Source organism: Narcine bancroftii, chromosome 8 (assembly GCF_036971445.1).
Source record: "Narcine bancroftii isolate sNarBan1 chromosome 8, sNarBan1.hap1, whole genome shotgun sequence".
NCBI classification, from domain to species: Eukaryota; Metazoa; Chordata; class Chondrichthyes; order Torpediniformes; family Narcinidae; genus Narcine; species Narcine bancroftii.
The window spans coordinates 82,412,501-82,431,452 of record NC_091476.1 but is presented as its reverse complement, the minus strand read 5'-3'; positions in this window follow the sequence as shown (position 1 = coordinate 82,431,452).

Genomic DNA, 18,952 nt, shown 5'->3' with positions numbered 1-18,952 from the left:
GGTGGCCATGCAAAGGAGGGAGCGAATGGAATGTAGTGTGGTCGGGAGAAGTTCCTGCCAGTGGGAGTGTGGTGGTACACCACTGGCCTACTGCAGGGGGAAACCTCTGTACCTGCAGGAGTGTAAGGGGACAGGACAACGCCTGGCTGGCTGTCAATCTTGAATGGATCAAGCCCCACTCGATCAGGTGTCAATCACCCTCCAGGATATAAGCCTGCTCCGGCATCCCGAAGCCTCACTCAGAGTTACTGCAGCTACCGCCAGCCTGGCTCTGTGGAAGTCTTTGCGGATTAAATCCTCTTGTGCAGTCTTGACCTTGTGTGTGTCTGATTCTGGCTAACAGCGCACCACAGGGAGACAGGGAGGCATTTAGTTTTGAGAGCAAGGAGTATGGCCTTCCAGATTGTGGAGTTCTCTTTCTCTACTTGTCCTTTACCTTGTGGGTTGTAGCTAGTGGTATGGCTGCTGGCAAAGCCTCTGGCCAGTAGGTACGTCACTCATGAAGGAGGATCCCCTGCCGCTGTGTATGTATTCTGGATAACCGAAGAGGGAGAAGAACTGATCGAGGCACTTGATCACTGTAGCGAGGGTGTGGTTTTGCAGGGAATTGTGAAAGGGAAACGGGAGAATTCATCAATAACGGTGAGGATGTATATGTTGGTGGAAAGTAGAGACCTCTTGAAGTCGATGCTGAGGCGTTCGAAGGGACGGGTGGATTTTGTGAGGTTGGCGCGTGGAGGTCAGTAAAACTGTGGTTGCATTCTGTGCAGATTTGGCAATTGCGAGTGACCACGCAAACCTCATCAACAGAGTAAGGGAGGTTGCAGGATTTCGTGGAACCGCAGCCACGACAGGGCCAATGGCCGAGTCTTGAGCCCAGCCATTTGGGTGGTTCAGCAGGGTATCGAGTAGAGTAGGGGCATGTGGCCATGATTCAGCAGCCGGTTCAGACGCGTAGATATCCCCCCCCACTTCTAAATGCAAGGCCTAAGGCCTCGATGATTCTTAGAGCTTGATTTAAATCCATCTCACCCACCTCCAGCAGCCACTGCTCACAGTTTGATTTCACTCCAGAGATCAGTGAATCAGTATATGAACAAATGCTTCTTTTTAAAATATTTCATTCATAATTTTTCATACAGGCTTGTAATCATATACCGCGTCCTGCTAACGATGGCAGTTACAATCTCATTTACATGTACATGTATTCCTCTTCTCATTGCCCACCCCCCTCCCCACCTATAAAACTAAACAATTTGTTCATACTACAGTGTCAATAACAATAAGAACACTAACATTAAGGAAATGAATAAGAATATAAATGATAAAAAGAAACAAGAAAAGAAACAGTGACTATCACGGCTCAATGGACGGCTTCCGGGTCAATGCGCATTCTTGACTTTACTTGATCGGGATCAGTGCGGGAGAGAGGGAGCTGCAGCAGGGGACGGCAGAACAATGACTTCCATGCATCTATGTAGTGCATGTATGGCTGCCAAATCTTCCAAAAGGTGCTGTACTTGTTTCTCAGATTGTATGTTATTTTCTCCAGGGGAACGCAAGTTTGCATTTCCTTGTTCCATTGCTCGATATTAAGAATAGAGTCGGACTTCCTGGCCACTGCCAATGCGATTAGCACAAATTGGATTTGAAATTTATATGAACAAATTCTTCTGCAGATTCCACTCTCCTTAAGCACGATCTTACCAGGTCACAAAGGGTCAGGATAAAGTCACTGATCGACTCCCCCAGCTGCTGCTTGTGTGTAGCCAGCAAGTGTCTGACATGCACTTCATTCCACTGGCCCACATATTTTTCTCTCAGAGCAGCGATAGCAGCCGAATAAGTCTTTTTGTCTCTTATCAGTGCCCATCCGGGTCAGAAGTAGTAGCTTCTGCTCGTCGTCCACTATCCCAGCCGAATTTAAAAATGCTTCCAGGCACTGCAGCCAATGCTCAAAGAGAGTTGCGGCCTCCGGGGCTTGTGGGTCGAACTCAAGCCCGTCCAATTTCATAATTTGCTCCATTTTTACCAGAGCTTGAGGTCTGGGCGCAGGCACCTGTTCCCACGGTACGGGAGGCTGGACTGGCTGTGGGGCTTGAACATGCGCCGGTGCTGCAGCCTCCAGATGAGGGACCAGAGGTGGAGGAGGCAGTTGTCGAGCTCCTGTCGGCAGGCCACTGCTCCTCAGACCGCTCCATTCTCTTTATCTCCCGACTCTGTTTTCGGATTAGGCACTACTTTTGAAGTCCTCTCAAACAAATTTTGCTAATAAAATTGACCCTTTCGATGAAAATCAGTATTTAAAGATTTGGCAGCTGAAAGGTATTAAAGTGTTGGCGGATTTAGATAAATCAAAGATTAAATGGGAGAAAGATTTATCTTTAGAATTAACCCAAGAAGATTGGACTAGTATTTGGGAAGATAGTGTGACTAAATTGATTAATGTGCGATATAATTTAGTGAATTATTGTAACGACTGCTACACAGAATGAAACACACCACAAACACGATGGGTGTTTCAAATGAACTGTTTATTTAAACTTCACGCGTGCACTTTAAGGGCGGCGTGAGCTCTGCCCCCGCGTCAGCGGTGATGTCATCACGCTTGCCCGAGGCACACGCTTTGAACCTAGTTTTGCACCATGCAAACTGAGGTCTTGACCAAGGGGTGAGCCAAGTCGTGGACCATGCTGAAGGTCTGCAGTCTCCACTGTGGTGGAACTACCGGGTGTGGCAAGCTGGTGGAGCCATCGCAGAACAGCATGTCGGAGTTGTCCGGCAGTTTGAAGTTGTCGAGTCGGAGGCCTGTGAGGGCGGTGCAGAAAACTTTTATGTCTGCATCCTCCTTCTGTGCCTATGCTAGCTGGGCGTAGTCCAGGCCAAGGGCGAGGCTGTGGATGGTGGGCCTTGAGAGCGTGATTGCAATGACATTGTCCTTACCCACTTAGAGTCAGATGTTGGTGGTAAACTCCGATACGTAGGACAGATGCCACTGCTGGCATACTGACCAGGGATCCTTTGACATGGTGAGTGAACAGTTTGTGGTTGGTGAAAACAGTGAATGGCCTGCCCTCCAGGAAATAGTGAAAATGTCTGATGGCCAGGTACAGGGCCAGAAGCTCCCTGTCAAAGGTGCTGTATTTTAGTTCTGGGGCGGAGGTGCTTGCTGAAGAAAGCACGTGGGCGCCACTGGCCATTACTGATTGCTCCAGGACGTCCTGATAGCCTTGGCTGAAGAATCCACTGAAAGTGTGGTGTGGGCGTCCGGCTGTGGGTGGGCCGGTAGGGTGGTGCTCGCCAGGATGTCCTTTGTCGTGGTGAAAGCATTCTTGGCGTCTTCCGTCCATTCCAGGGTCTTGTTCTTGGCAGCGATCAGTGCGAACAGCGACTGCATAATGTGAGCCACCCCTGGAATGAAACAGTGGTAAAAGTTGACCATCCCGGTGAATTCTTGTAGACCTTTGAGGGTGTCGGGCTTCGGGAAGTGGCGTATGACTGCAACCTTCTCAGGTGCTGGGGAAGCTCCGTATGCTGAGATGGTATGGCCCAGGAACTGCAACTTTAACAATGGGTTTAAGAATGGATAAATCTCAAATTACGTTTATCCGTTTAGCATTAGCAATAGCGAAGAAATGTATTGCAATTACGTGGAAAAATTATGTGGATTTGAATATGAATCATTTGCATAATGAATTGAAATCTTGTATTTGTTTGGAAAAGATTACAGTGCAGCGGCGGCTACACTGCTCCTGCAATAACACACGCAACCAGACGGGTTGAGCTCAGTGAGCAGACTAGTTTATTGCAGGCTGCTGGGCTGCACTTATACTCCCAGTCTGGACCTGGCTGAGAACCACGCTGAAGGGCACTGACGTCATCCGGGCGTCACATGCTCCCCAAGCACATAAGAGGGTTTCTGAGCCCTGAGCTGGAAGGAAGGGAAACACCCGATGGAGCCATTTTGACCGGCTGCCCTGCTGTGTGGCTTACAAGTGGGGCTGCCACACAGCCCCCCCAGAACCAGCGCCAATGTCCTTTTTTGCCAGGTGGCCTCGCTTCTTGAGCTAGGTAACGACCACGGGCTCAGGGGGATCGAGGTGCGCTGGCTTCAGCCTGTCCATGGTAAACAGCTCATGCCTGCCGCCCAAGTACAACATGAACATCGAACCGGAATGCTGTATAACCCTGTACGGCCCCTCGTATGGTTGCTGCAGAGGTGCCACGGTTGGGCTCCGTGGAAAGCAGCTTGCCAGGAATGTGAGTCGGGTGGATGTCATGCCTGGGTGGGTGGCAGTGGGGGTTTGAAGGAGTCCAAGCATGCCCTGAGGTGAGGAAGTAGTTCATGCGGCGACCACTGGGGATTGTGAGGTGCAATGACAAACTCACCAGGTAGTGCCAGCGGTGCACCGTAGACCAGCTCAGCTGATGATGCCTGCAGATCTTCCTTTGGAGTGGAGCAGATGCCCAGGAGCACCAAGGCAGTTCATCCATCCAGTCGGGACCGGTGAGGTGGGCCATGAGCGCCAACTTAAGGTGGCAGTGCAGATGTTCGACCAGTCCATTGGCCTGCGGGTGGTAGACCATGGTGCAGTGTAGCTGTATCCCCAACCTGTTGGCGGGCTGTGCCCAGAGCGCAGATGTGAACTGGGTGCCTCGATCGCTGGTGAGGTGAGCTGGGATGCTGAACCAGGTGACCCAACCATGCAACAGGGCTCAGGAGCAGGAGTCGGTGGAGGCATCTGGCATTGGGATCGCTTTGGGCCAGCGAGTGGTGTGGTCCACCACCGTAAACAGGTAATGGTTGCCCCAGGAAATGGGTAAGGGCCCGACGATGTACATGTTAATGTGGCTGAACCATTCCCAGATGTGCTCGAACTCCTGTACGGGCGCCCTGGTGTGCCTGTGCACCTTGGACGTCTGGCAATGGGTGCATGTTCTGGCTCAGCCCGCAATCTGTTTTCGCAGCTCATGCCATATGAACCGTTCTGCCACCATCTAGTCCGTGGACCTGATGGACGGATGTGAAAGGTCGTTGATGTGACGGAAGACCTGCCTGCGCCACTGCTGCAGAACCACTGGCCGTGGGGTGCCCAAGGAGATATCGCACAGGATGGTGCCTTCGCCTCTTGGAGTCGGGAGGTCTCAGAACTGCAGGCTGGTGATGGTGGTCTTTTTTTTACATTTTTTTTATTTTTCACACTATGAACCATATTAATTAAAATACACACAAACATTTCCCTCTTGAATATACACAGTGTCATTTTCTCCCCTTTTCCCCCCTCCCTTCCCTCCCTCTTCCCACTCCCCTCCCCACCCACTCAATGTTCAACATATATGACACATTAAACCCATTAAACAATGTCATCACACAATGAAAATAAACAAGAAATTTGTGTCTTCTACTTTTACATCCTGGGTCAGTTCATTTTGTCTTCTCATTCTGTCATTTTAGGGGGTGGAGGTCCGCGGTAGGCCCTCTCTGTTGTGTTCCATGTACGATTCCCAAATTTGTTCGAATACGGTGACTTTATTTTTTAAATTATATGTTATTTTTCTCAATGGAATACATTTATTCATTTCCATGTACCATTGCTGTACTCTCAGGCTCTCTTCTGATTTCCAAGTTGACGTTATATATTTTTTTGCTACAGCTAAGGCTATCATAATAAATCTTTTTTGAACTTCATCCAGTTTGAGGCCTAATTTTTTATTTCTTATATTACTTAGAAGAAAGATCTCTGGATTTTTTGATATGTTGTTTTTTGTGATTTTAGTTAATACCTGATTTAGATCTTCCCAAAACTTTTCCACTTTCTCACATGCCCAAATTGCATGTACTGTTGTTCCCATTTCCTTCTTACAGCAAAAACATCTATTTAATAATGTTGGATCCCATTTATTTAACTTTTGGGGCATGATATATAGCCTGTGTAACCAATTATATTGTATCATGTTTATTATATTTTGCCTCGTGTTTATTATATTTCTCATAGTTCCGGAGCATAGCTTATCCCATATTTCAATTTTTATCTTTATATTTAGATCTTGTTCCCACTTTTGTTTGGGTTTATAGCTTATTTCATCATTTTCATTCTCTTGCAGCTTGATGTATATGTTTGTTATAAATCTTTTAATTATCATTGTTTCTGTAATCACATATTCAAAGCTGCTTCCTTCTGGTAATCTCAGTCTGCTTCCCAATTTGTCAGTTGGTGGAATGCAAACATTGTACAGTGAGTTATTCCATATTTGTACTTCAATTGTTCAAATGTTAATAAATTATTTCCCAAAAAACAATTTTCTATTCTTTAAATCCCTTTTCTCTCCCATTCTCTAAAGGAAAGGTTATCTATTGTGAAAGGGATGAGTTGATTTTGCGTCAATAATAATTTTGGTAGTTGGTAATTTGTTTTTTTCCTTTCTACATCAATCTTCTTCCAAATGTTGAGCAGATGGTGCAGTACTGGTGAACTTCTATATTGCACCAGTTTTTCATCCCACTTAAAAGTATATGTTCTGGTACCTTCTCCCCTATTTTATCTAGCTCTATCCTGGTCCAATCTGTTTTTGTCCCTTGTTTGATAAAAATCTGATAGATATCTTAATTGTGCTCCTCTATAATAATTCTTAAAGTTTGGTAGAAACATAGAAACATAGAAGATAGGAGCAGGAGTAGGTCATTCGACCCTTCGAGCCTGCTCCACCATTCAACGAGATCATGGCTGATCTTAAAGTTTAGTACCCCGTCCTCGCCTTCTCTCCGTAACCTTTAATACCCTTATACTGAAGAAATATATCTAATTCCCTCTTAAATATATTTAATGAACCTACCTCTACTGCCCTCTGTGGCAATGAATTCCACAGATTCACCACCCTCTGGGTAAAGAAATTCCTCCTCATCTTGGTCCTAAATGGTTTGCCTATTATCCTCAAACCATGGCCCCGGGTTCTGCAAACCACCTTGTTTGTACCATTCTGTTCATTTATCTAGCACTATCCTCAGTTTCCCCCTTTCCATAAGAATTTTCTCATTATTTTCTTTAGTTCATAGAAGAATTTCTCTGTTAAGGGAATTGGTAATGATTGAAATAGGTATTGTATCCTTGGGAAGATATTCATTTTAATGCAATTTACCTTTCCTATCAGTGTTAGTGGTTAATCTTTTCAATGTTCTAAGTCATCTTGTAATTTCTTCATTAATGGCTGATAATTTAATTTGTATAGATGGCCTAGATTATTAGCTAATCTAATACCTAGGTATCAGATTGCTTGTGTTTGCCATTTAAATGGTGATTCTTTTTTAAACTTTGTGAAATCCTCATTTTTCATTGGCATCGTTTCACTTTTATTTGCGTTGATCTTGTACCCCGATATTTCTCCATATTCCTTCAATTTCTTATGTAATTCTTTTATTGATAATTCTGGTTCTGTTAGGTATACTATGTCATCTGCAAATAGACTGATTTTATATTCCTTATCTTTTATTTTTATCCCTTTTATTTTATTTTCTGTTCTTATCAGTTCTGCCAATGGATCTATTGCTAAAGCGTACAGTGAGGGAGATAGTGGACATCCCTGCCTAGTTGACCTGCTTAATTTAAATTGGTTTGATATATATCCATTTACTGTCACATTTGCCATTGGACCCTTATATTTCTCTGGTAGGTTGAACTTCTGTAATATTTCGAATAAATAATTCCATTCTACCCTGTCAAAGGCTTTCTCTGTGTCTAAAGCAACAGCCACTGTTGGTGTCTTATTTCCTTGTACTGCATGAATTAAATTAATGAACTTACAAACATGTCCGTTGTTCATCTTTTCTTAATAAATCTAGTTTGATTTAGTTTTACTATTTTTGGTACACAGTCGGCCAGTCTGTTTGCTAATAGTTTTGCTATTATCTTATAATCTGAGTTAAGTAGAGATATTGGTCTATATGATGCTGTTGTTAGTGGATCTTTCCCCGTCTTTGGTATTACTGTAATTAATGCTTTTGTGTTTCTTCAATCTCGTATATTACTTTCAGGAGAGGAGGAATTAATGTCTTTAAATGTTTTATTGAATTCTATTGGGAGTCCGTCCTCTCCCGGCATTTTATTGTTCAGTAGCTTTTTTAATATATCCTGTATTTCCACTATTTCAAATGGTTTTATCAATTTGTTTTGCTCCTCTTGCAATTTCAGTAGTTCAATTTTAGCTAGAAACTCATCTATGTTGTCTTCTTTCCCTTCGTTCTCAGTTCGGTATAATTGCTCAGAGAATTCCTTAAAGTTTTCTTTGATCTCTGTTGGATTATATGTAATTTTCTTGTCCTTTTCCCTTGATGCCAATACCATTCTTTCAGCTTGTTCTGTTTTAAGCTGCCAAGCTAGTATTTTGTGCGTTTTTTTCTCCTAGCTCGTAATACTTCTGCTTTATTTTTATTATGTTCTTCTCCACCTAATACGTTTGTAGTGTTTCGTATTTTTTTTTTGTCCACCAATTCTCTTCTTTTTGTTGTATCTTCCCTTGTTGCTAGTTCTTTTTCTGTACTTACTATTTCTCTTTCCAGCTGTTCTATTTCCCAATTGTAGTCCTTTTTCATCTTAGTTACATAACTTATTATCTGCCCTCTGATGAAGGCTTTCATTGCATCCCATAATATAAATTTGTCATTCACTGATTCCGTATTTATTTCAAAGTATTTCAAAGTACTTTTTAATTTGGCGCTCCAGCTCTATTGTTAATAACATGGGTGAGTGATCCAATAACAATCTAGCCTTATATACTTCTAGGCATTCCAACTTCACCCTGACAGTTTGTCCTCCAACATCACAAACATTTCTACAACTGATTCCACCTGCATTGAATTCGCCCATCGTTATTGAATGAAGATCTACCAGGACCAATGCCTGAAGAGGGCGCACAAAATCAATGAACCGGTACAGACTCGAAAGGCCAACATGGCCTGTTTCTGCTCCGTAAATGGTTATATGGTTATATGGTTATATTCCGTTTTCCTAACTCTCCCTTGAATATGGGCTGACAACAGGAAAAGGTCAATCCTTGAGTATGTTTTATGTCTACACAAATAATATGAGTATTCCTTCTCCTTTGGGTGTTGTCTCCTCCATATATCCAAAAGTTACATTTCCTGCATTGATTTAACCATAAATTTGGCTACTTTGTTCTTTCTGCTATTCTTTGGTCCAGTTTTATCCATCTTTGAATCCAAATTAAGGTTGAAATCCCCTCCTATCAATATATGCCCCTGTGTATCTACAATCTTCAAAAAAATATCTTGCATAAACTTTTGATCCTCTTTATTAGGTGCATATATATTGACCAAATTCCAAAGTTCTGAATATATCTGACCCTTTATCATTACATATCTCCCTGCAGGATCTATTATTTCCTCCACTATTTTGATTGGTACATTTTTATTGATATAGCTACACCTCTGGCATTTGAATTATATGATGCTGCCGTTACGTGCCCTACCCAGTCTCTCCTTAATTTCTTGTGTTCCACTTCAGTTAGATGCGTTTCCTGCACGAATGTTATATCTATTTTTTTCTTTTTTCAGTAAATTTAATAGCCTCTTCCTTTTGATTTGGTTATGTATTCCATTAATATTTATAGTCATATAGTTCAACATGGCCATCTCATACTCTGTTTACATCTCATTTCCACTTCCTCACCACCACCTTTCCGCTTTTCCCCATTTCCATTTCTCAGTTTTCTTTTTTTGAATGCACTGTATGACAACACTTCTAAAACATAAAATACTTCAACCACTCCCACATCTAAAATTCCCTTAACCCCAAGTGTCCCCCCCCTTCTCTGAGTCGCCCCATGTCCCTTGCCGGGCAACCACAACTCCCCTCTCCATTCAGACTGTGAACCCGTTCGCAAATGTCAACTGATTTCGCAGTGACTGTTATTCTCTCCCACCCAACCCTCTCCAGAAAAGACTTTTATCTTCACATTAAAACAAAGCTCCCCCCTTTTCTTCTCTTTTTATTTTTATTTTTTTTAACCCCTCCTCTTTTTTCCCCCCTTCTCCCCTTTTCTTCCCTCCTTTAGTTCTTACTTATACATTATTTTTACTTCTTTATATGTAGTTTGTCATCATTCTTTGTTCTTGTTACATCTCTTTGTCTCTCTTTCTGTCTTGTAGGCGTTCTGCAAATTCTCGTGCTTTCTCCGGATCCAAGAACAGTCTGTTTTGCTGCCCCGGGATAACTATTTTAAGCACTACTGAATATCTTAACATAAATTTATAGCCTTTTATCCATAGGATCGATTTTGCTGCATTAAACTCCTTCCTCTTCTTTAGGAGCTCAAAACTTATGTCTGGGTAGAAAAAAATTTTTTGACCTGTGTATTCCAGTGGTTTTTTTGTCTTCTCTCATTTTATTCATTGCCTTCTCCAATATATTTTCTCTTGTCGAGTATCTCAGAAATTTTACTAAAATGGATTTTGGTTTTTGTTGTGACTGTGGTTTCGGGGCTAATGTTCTGTGTGCCCTTTCTATTTCCATTTCTTCCTACATTTCTGGCATTCCCAGGACTTTTGGGATCCATTCTTTTATAAATTCTTTCATATCTTTGCCTTCTTCATCTTCCTTAAGGCCCACTGTCTTTATATTGTTTCGCCTACTATAGTTTTCCATTATATCCATCTTCTGAGCTAACAACTCCTGTGTTTCTTTAACTTTTTTGTCACTTTCTTCCAATTTTCTTCTTAAGTCGTTCACTTCCATTTCTACCGCCATTATACGTTCTTCCACATTTTCTAATCCTTTCCCTACATCTGTTATGAGCAGCTCTATTCTACTCACTTTTTCTTCTGTACTTTTCATTTTTCTTTTCATTTCACTAAATTCTAGTGTCAACCATTCTTTTAATGCTTTCATATGTTCTTGAAATTTTTTTAATCTATGTACTGTCCATTCATTTTACCTATTCCTCTGTGCAGAGCTTGGTGTTCTTCTTCTTCTGTGTCTGGTCTTGCGTTTGTGTCTTCTATTTCTCTTCCTTGTATCTGTGTCTCTTCTGACTTTCTTGTTGAGCTGCTTGTCTCAGTTGGTTGGGGTTTTTTTTCCCATGGTTTCTTGATGTTGGTCCTCTTCTTATGGGCTGGTATCTGTTGTGTTTCTTGCTTCCTTTTTTCTTTCTCACCCCTCCCTTTTCCGTTGCTTTCTTTATCTTCCAGCTGGGAGCCCTGCTGTCGGGCATCTCTCAGCTGTTTGTGCTGTGGAGTTACAAACAGCTGAGATTCCACAGCTGGTCACCCCCTCCCATCAGTGTTCTCCTTGTCGTGCGCAACGCGCATGCGCGATTCCTCACACATGCACAGTTGCGCACCTCTGTTTGGCTCAGTGAGCCATTTTTGAAAACCCGTGGTTGGTGGGTTGCGACCCTGCGGGGTCTCCACTAACCTTGGGGATCGGGCTCCTCTTTCCATGGCGGGTCCCTGTTTTTTCGTGCAGGTAAGGCCTTCACCTTTCTTCTGGCATCTTTCCTTCTTCTTTTCTTCCCGTTGTTTTTGGCTTTTCTTTCTTAGGTGCCATTTTCTCCACACCTTTATTTTTTATTTGTTGTGATTTGTGTGTTTCTTCACTTTTTTTCTTCTTTTCTGGAGAGGGATGGTATTCTTCTACCGGCCACTATTCCATCACGTGACTCCTCGGTGATGGCGGACTTGATGGCCCTCATCTCCTCATCAGCTTCCTGGTCCCAGGCGAGCTTGTAGAAGTCAAGGCTGGGCACCAGTGCGCAGGTGGCCAGTCGCGAGAGTGCATCATTGTTCTTCCCTGCATTGTGCCGAATGTCAGTGGTAAACTCCGACACGAAGGAGAAGTGACGCTGCTGGCAGGCTGACCAGGGATCCTTTGCCATTGCAAGCACCTGGGTGAGGGGTTTGTGGTCGGTGAAGATGGTAAAAGTCCTTCCCTCAAAAAAATAGTGGAAATGCCTCACCGCCAGGTACATGCCCAGTAATTCGCAGTCGAAGGCACTACACTTGCGTTCCAGCGGGCGGAGCAGGTGGCTAAAGAGTGCCAGCGGCTTCCAATGTCCATTCACCTGCTGCTCCAGGATGGCACCGATGGCTGAGGCTAAGGCATCGACAGAGAGTGCCATATGCAGGTCGGTGTGCGGGTGGGGGAGCATGGCGGCCTTTGCAAGGGCATCCTTTGTAGCCTTGAATGTGATGCAGGCTTTTGTGTTCCAAGCGAGTGTCTGGTGCTTGGCTGCAATGAGGGTGAACAACAGCTGCATGATTCGCGTAGCTCCTGGGATGAAGCAGTTGTAAAAGTTGACCATACCCGCCAACTCCTGCAGTCCATTGAGGCTGTTTGGGCGGGAGGAGTCACGTGATGGAGTAGTGGCCGGACGGTGAACTCCAGCCCTCTCCAGAAAAGTTGTAAAAAACAAAGGAAAACACAAAGGCACAGAAATAAAAGTTAAAGAAAAGTGAGTATAAAGGTGGAAAGAAGATGGCGACAAAAAAAGAAAAATCAAAATCAACGGTAAGAAGAGAAGAAGAGAAGACAACGGAGGAAGAAGGAGAAGGCCTTACCTGTTCGAAGAGGCCCGCGGTGGAGAGAGAAACCCGCTCCCTCAGGTCGGTAGAAATTGGACTACAAAAATGACTCGCTGAGCCGAGTAAAAGTGCGCATGAAAAAAAACACACCGACGGGAGGGGCGACCAGCTGGGGAGTCGATCTCCACAGCCGGCAACGACAGCTGCAGAACACCTGCAGCAAGAAGAGAACACAGAAGACAATGGAAACAAGAAAGAAGAGAAAAGGGCAACAAAGAAACAACAGATGGCCAACCCAGAGGAAGAAGAAGAGGAAGAGGAAGAGTACAGTGAAATAGAAGAAGAAGGGAAAGGCAAGATAAAGAATATACTTTCTCTTATTAAAGAATACATGGAGTCATTTAAAGAATGGCAAACACAGGAATTTAATGATTTAAGAAGAAGAATAAACAACACAGAAGAGAAAATGAATAAAATAGATATGACCTTAACAGAAATGGGAAAGAAAATGGACAAGATGGAAGAGCGGGCAGCAGCAGCAGAAATGGAGGTAGAGGACTTAAAAAAGAAATTAGAGGAATCTAATAAAAAAGCTATAGAGACACAAGAACTGTTAGCTCAGAAAATAGATATAATGGAAAATTATAACAGAAGAAATAACATAAAGATAGTGGGCCTTAAGGAAGATGAAGAAGGCAAGAATATGAGGGAGTTTATAAAAGATTGGATCCCTAGGATCCTAGGATGTCCAGAACTACAGCAAGAAATGGAAATAGAAAGGGCACATAGAGCATAGGCCTTTAAACCACAACCACAACAAAAACCAAGATCTATTTTAGTAAAATTCCTAAGATATACTACAAGAGAAAAGGTACTGGAGAAGACAATGGAAAAAGTAAGAGAGGGCAACAAGCCACTGGAGTACAAAGGGCAAAAAATCTTCATTTATCCAGATATAAGTTTTGAACTCCTAAAGAAGAGAAAGGAGTTCAATACAGCAAAGGCGATTTTATGGAAGAAAGGGTATAAATTTATACTAAAGCATCCAGCGGTATTGAAAATATTTATTCCAGGACAACAAAACAGACTATTCTCGGATCCAGAAGAAGCACGAAAATTTGCAGAACAATTACAAAATAGACTGAGGGATGAAGACGTGTAATAAGAGTAAAAATGATCACGATTGATATATATGTGGGTATAAGAGTGTATAGGTATAATGTGCATACGTGAATGTATCTGTATTTAGAGGAAAATATAGATAGTATAGACAAGAATTAATAAGGGAAGGTAATGGAATAGAGAGAATAAGGAGGGAATTAAAAGAGTAACCTTTGTTACATATGAAAAGTGAAATCTTTTCTGGGGGGGCTGGGTGGGGGGAAATAGCGGTCACTGCAAAATCAGTTGACGCTTGCGAGTGAATTCGCAAACCCAAATGGAGAGGGGAGATGTGGTTGTCCGACAAGGGATAAAGGACAACTCAGGAGGGGAAGGGGAGATTGGGGCTAAAGAAGTTATAAATAGGAGAATAAGGAAAATGTTTGATGTTTTAGGAATGTTGTCTTATAAAGGGTTTAAAATAAGAAAACAGAAATGGAAAAGGAGGAAAGGTAATGATGGAAAAACGGAAAGGGAAGATAAACAAAGTTTAAAAGGGCTACGTTGAACTATATGACTTTAAATATTAATGCAATACATAACCAAATTAAAAGGAAGAAACTGCTAAATTTACAGAAAAAAGAAAAAATTGATATAGCATTTGTCCAAGAAACACACCTAACTGAATTGGAGCACAAGAAATTAAAGAGAGATTGGGTAGGACATGTAACAGCAGCATCGTATAATTCAAAAGCAAGAGGAGATGCTATATTAATTAGTAAAAATGTGCCATTTAAAATAGAAGAGGAAATAATAGATCCAGCAGGGAGATATGTAATGATAAAATGTAGATATATTCGGAGTTTTGGAATCTACTCAATGTATATTCACCTAACGAAGAAGATCAAAAGTTTATGCAAGATATCTTTTTGAAGGTAGCTAATACGCAAGGGAACATACTAATAGGAGGGGATTTCAACCTGAATTTGGATTCAAATATGGATAAAACTGGGAAAAAAATTAACAGAAAGAACAAAGTAACCAAATTTATAATTAAATCAATGCAAGAAATGCAACTTTTGGATATATGGAGGAAACAAAACCCAAAAGAAAAGGAATATTCATATTACTCGGCTAGACATAAAACATACTCAAGAATAGACCTATTTTTGTTATCAGCTAGTATGCAAGATAGAGTAAGAAAAACAGAATATAAAGCTAGAATACTATCGGACCATTCACCCTTAATATTGACAGTAAAGCTAGAGGACATCCCTCCAAGAATGTATAGATGGAGATTAAACCCCATGCTACTTAAAAGGCAGGATTTTAGAGAATTTATTGAAAAACAATTAAAAATGTATTTTGAAATAAATACGGAATCAGTGGAAGATAAGTTTATACTATGGGATGCAATGAAAGCATTCATTAGAGGGCAAATAATAAGTTATGTAACCAAGATGAAGAAGGACTATAATCAGGAAACAGAGCAGTTGGAAAGGGAAATAGTAAATATAGAAAAAAAATTAGCAATGAAGGAAGATAAAACTAAAAGAAGAGAATTGGCGGATAAAAAAATAAAATATGAAACATTACAAACATATAAGGTGGAGAAGAATATAATGAAGACAAAACAGAAATATTATGAACTGGGTGAAAAAACGCACAAAATCCTAGCATGGCAGCTTAAGACAGAACAAGCTAAGAAAATGGTATTGGCATCAAGGAAAAAAGACAAACAAATTACATATAATCCAAAAGAAATTAAGGAAAACTTTAGAGAATTCTATGAACAATTATACCAAACTGAAAACGAAGGGAAAGAAGGGAAAATAGATGAATTTTTGACTAAAATTGAACTACCAAAACTACAAATAGAGGAACAAAATAAATTAACAGAACCATTTGGAATAGTAGAAATACAAGAGATAATAAAAAAATTACCAAATAATAAGACACCAGGAGAGGATGGATTCCCAATAGAATTCTACAAAACATTTAAAGACTTATTAATTCCGCCCCTCCTGGATGTAATCAACCAGATTGATGAAACACAAAGCTTACCAGATTCATGTAAAACAGCAATAATTACAGTAATACTAAAGCAAGGGAAAGATCCACTCGCACCAGCGTCATATAGACCAATATCTTTACTAAACACAGATTATAAGATAATAGCTAAACTATTAGCAAACAGATTAGCAGAGCAGGTACCGAAAATGGTAAATTTAGACCAAACTGGATTTATCAAAAAAAGACGCACAACAGACAATATTTGTAAATTTATTAACTTAATTCATGCAGTAGAAGGAAATAAAGCACCTGCAGTAGCAGTTGCTTTAGACGCAGAGAAGGCCTTCGACAGAGTAGAATGGAATTACTTGTTCAAAGTATTGCAAAAATTTAGTTTACCGGAGAAGTATATTAATTGGATTAAAGCATTATATAAGGGACCGTTAGCGAAAGTGACAGTAAATGGACATGTATCAAAGCAATTTAACTTAAGCAGGTCAACGCGGCAGGGATGCCCACTATCAACTTTATTGTTTGCGTTAGCTATAGAACCACTAGCAGAATTGATAAGAATAGATAATAATATAAAAGGAATAAAAATAAAAGACAAGGAATATAAAATCAGTCTATTTGCGGATGATGTTATAGTGTACTTAACAGAACCAGAACTATCAATAAAAGAATTATATAAGAAATTGAAGGAATATGGAGAAGTGTCGGGTTACAAGATAAACGTAAATAAAAGTGAAGCAATGCCTATGAATAATGCGGATTTCTCAAAATTTAAGAAGGAATCTCCATTTAGATGGCAAATGCAGGCAATAAGATACCTAGGTGTACAAATAAACAAAAATCTCGGCCAATTATATAAACTCAATTATTATCCACTAATGAAAAAATTACAGGACGATTTAGAGCATTGGAAAGATTTACCACTAACACCGATAGGAAGGATAAACTGTATTAAAATGAACATTTTTCCAAGGATATTATACTTATTTCAGGCATTGCCAATACAACTGACAGAAAAATTCTTCAAAGAGTTAAAGAAAATAATAAGGAAATTTTTATGGAGAGGGGGGAAACCGAGGATAGCACTAGATAAATTAACAGAATGGTATAAACAAGGAGGCTTACAATTGCCAAACTTTAAAAATTATTATAGAGCCGCACAATTAAGATACCTATCAGATTTTTATCAAACAAGGGAAAAACCAGACTGGACGAGATTAGAATTAGATAAAATAGGGGAAAAGATACCTGAACACATATTATATAAATGGGATGAAAAATTGGTACAACATAGAACTTCTCCAGTATTACATCATCTCCTCAATATTTGGAAGAAGATTCATGTAGAAAGAAATAAAACAAATTATCAATTACCAAAACTAATATTGACGCAAAATAAGTTACTCCCTTTTACAATAGATAACCTTTCCTTTAGAGAATGGGAAAAAAAAGGGATTAAAAGAATAGAAAATTGTTTTTCAGGAAGTAGATTCTTATCCTTTGAACAAATGAGAGATAAGTACAATATAACTGGAGATACAGCGCTGGCATATTACCAATTGAGATCCTACTTGAAGGATAAATTAGGAAGCAGTTTGAGTTTGCCAGAGGGAAGTAACCTTGAATATGTGATTACAGATACAATGTTAATCAAAAGATTTATAACAAATATGTATATTAAACTGCAAGAAAAGGAGAATGAGGAAACAAATGGTAAAACTAAACAAAAATGGGAACAAGATTTAAATATAAAGATAAAAAAGGAAACATGGGAGAAATTATATTCTGGAACGATGAGAAATACAATAAATACGAGGCTACGTATGATACAATATAACTGGTTACACAGACTATACATTACACCTCAAAAGTTAAATAAATGGGACCCAACAGTATCTGATAGATGTTTTCGATGTAAAAAAGAAATGGGAACAACAATTCATGCAATCTAGACATGTGAGAAAGTAGAAAAATTTTGGGAAGATCTCAATCAGATATTAAATAAAATAACAGAAAACAATATACCAAAGAATCCAGAGATCTTTCTCCTAAGTAACATAAAAAACAAAGAATTTGGAATTGATTTGGAGGATGCACAAAAAAGATTTGTTAAGATAGCTCTAGCCGTAGCAAAAAAATGTATTATGTCAACCTGGAAATTGGAAGATAATCTGAAAATACAACAATGGTATATAGAAATGAATAAATGTATTCCACTAGAAAAAATTACATATAGTTTAAGAAATAATATTGAAATATTCGAACAAATATGGGAGCCTTACATTAAATACAATAGCGAAAACCTACCGGGGACAATCATTACCTAAGTTGATGGAAGGAGAAGGAAAGAAAAGAATGGACTCAGTAGAATTTCTGGTGTATTTTTGTTGAATGACAACATTGTCTGACTGGTTTAATGTAACCTAGATTGTATACCTAAAATGGATGGGAGGGGGGGATGGGGGGGTGGCTTGGGAGGAGGGGGGGGGGGGAGAAAAAGTCACTGTATATGTGTGAAAAAGAAAAAGTGTGTATCATGGCTAATGTGATTTATGGTGTGAAAAATTAAAAATTAAAAAAAAAGAGGCTGTTTGGGCTTGGGAACTCCCTGATGGCAGCAATCTTTGCAGCAGCGGGTGTGGCTCCTTCAGCCCTGAAGTTATGGCCCAGGAACTGCATGGACTCTTTCCCAAACTGGCACTGATGGTAAGGCCAAAGTCGGCCAGCCGGGAGAAAAGGGCCTTGTGTTGAGCCTGGTCCTTGCTGGCGACAAGGATGTCATCCAAATAAATAAAGACAAAATCCAAGTCCCTGCCCACAGAGTCCATGAGGTGTTGGAAGGTCTGAGCAGCGTTCTTGAGCCTGAATGGCATGCGCAGGAATTTGAACAGGCCAAAGGGGGTGATGATGGCCATCTTGGGTATATCCTCAGGGTCACCGGAATCTGGTGATATCCACAAACCAGGTCAACCTTGGATAAGACCCTTGCACCATGCAGGTTGACCGTAAAGTCCTGGATGTGAGGGATGGGGTAATGGTCAGGAACGATTGCCTCATTGAGCCGTCGATAGTCTCCACAGGGATGCCAGCCACCGGAGGCTTTCGGGACCAGGTGGAATGGCGAGGCCCATGGACTGTCAGACTGCTGAATGATCCCCAGCTCCAACAGGTGCAAAAACTCCTCCTTCACTACCTGGAGCTTGTCAAACGGGAGCCGACATGCCTTGGCGTGAACTGGCAGGCCCTGGGTGGGGATGGGGGTGGAACATCCCATTGCATGGTGAGGCAGCGGAG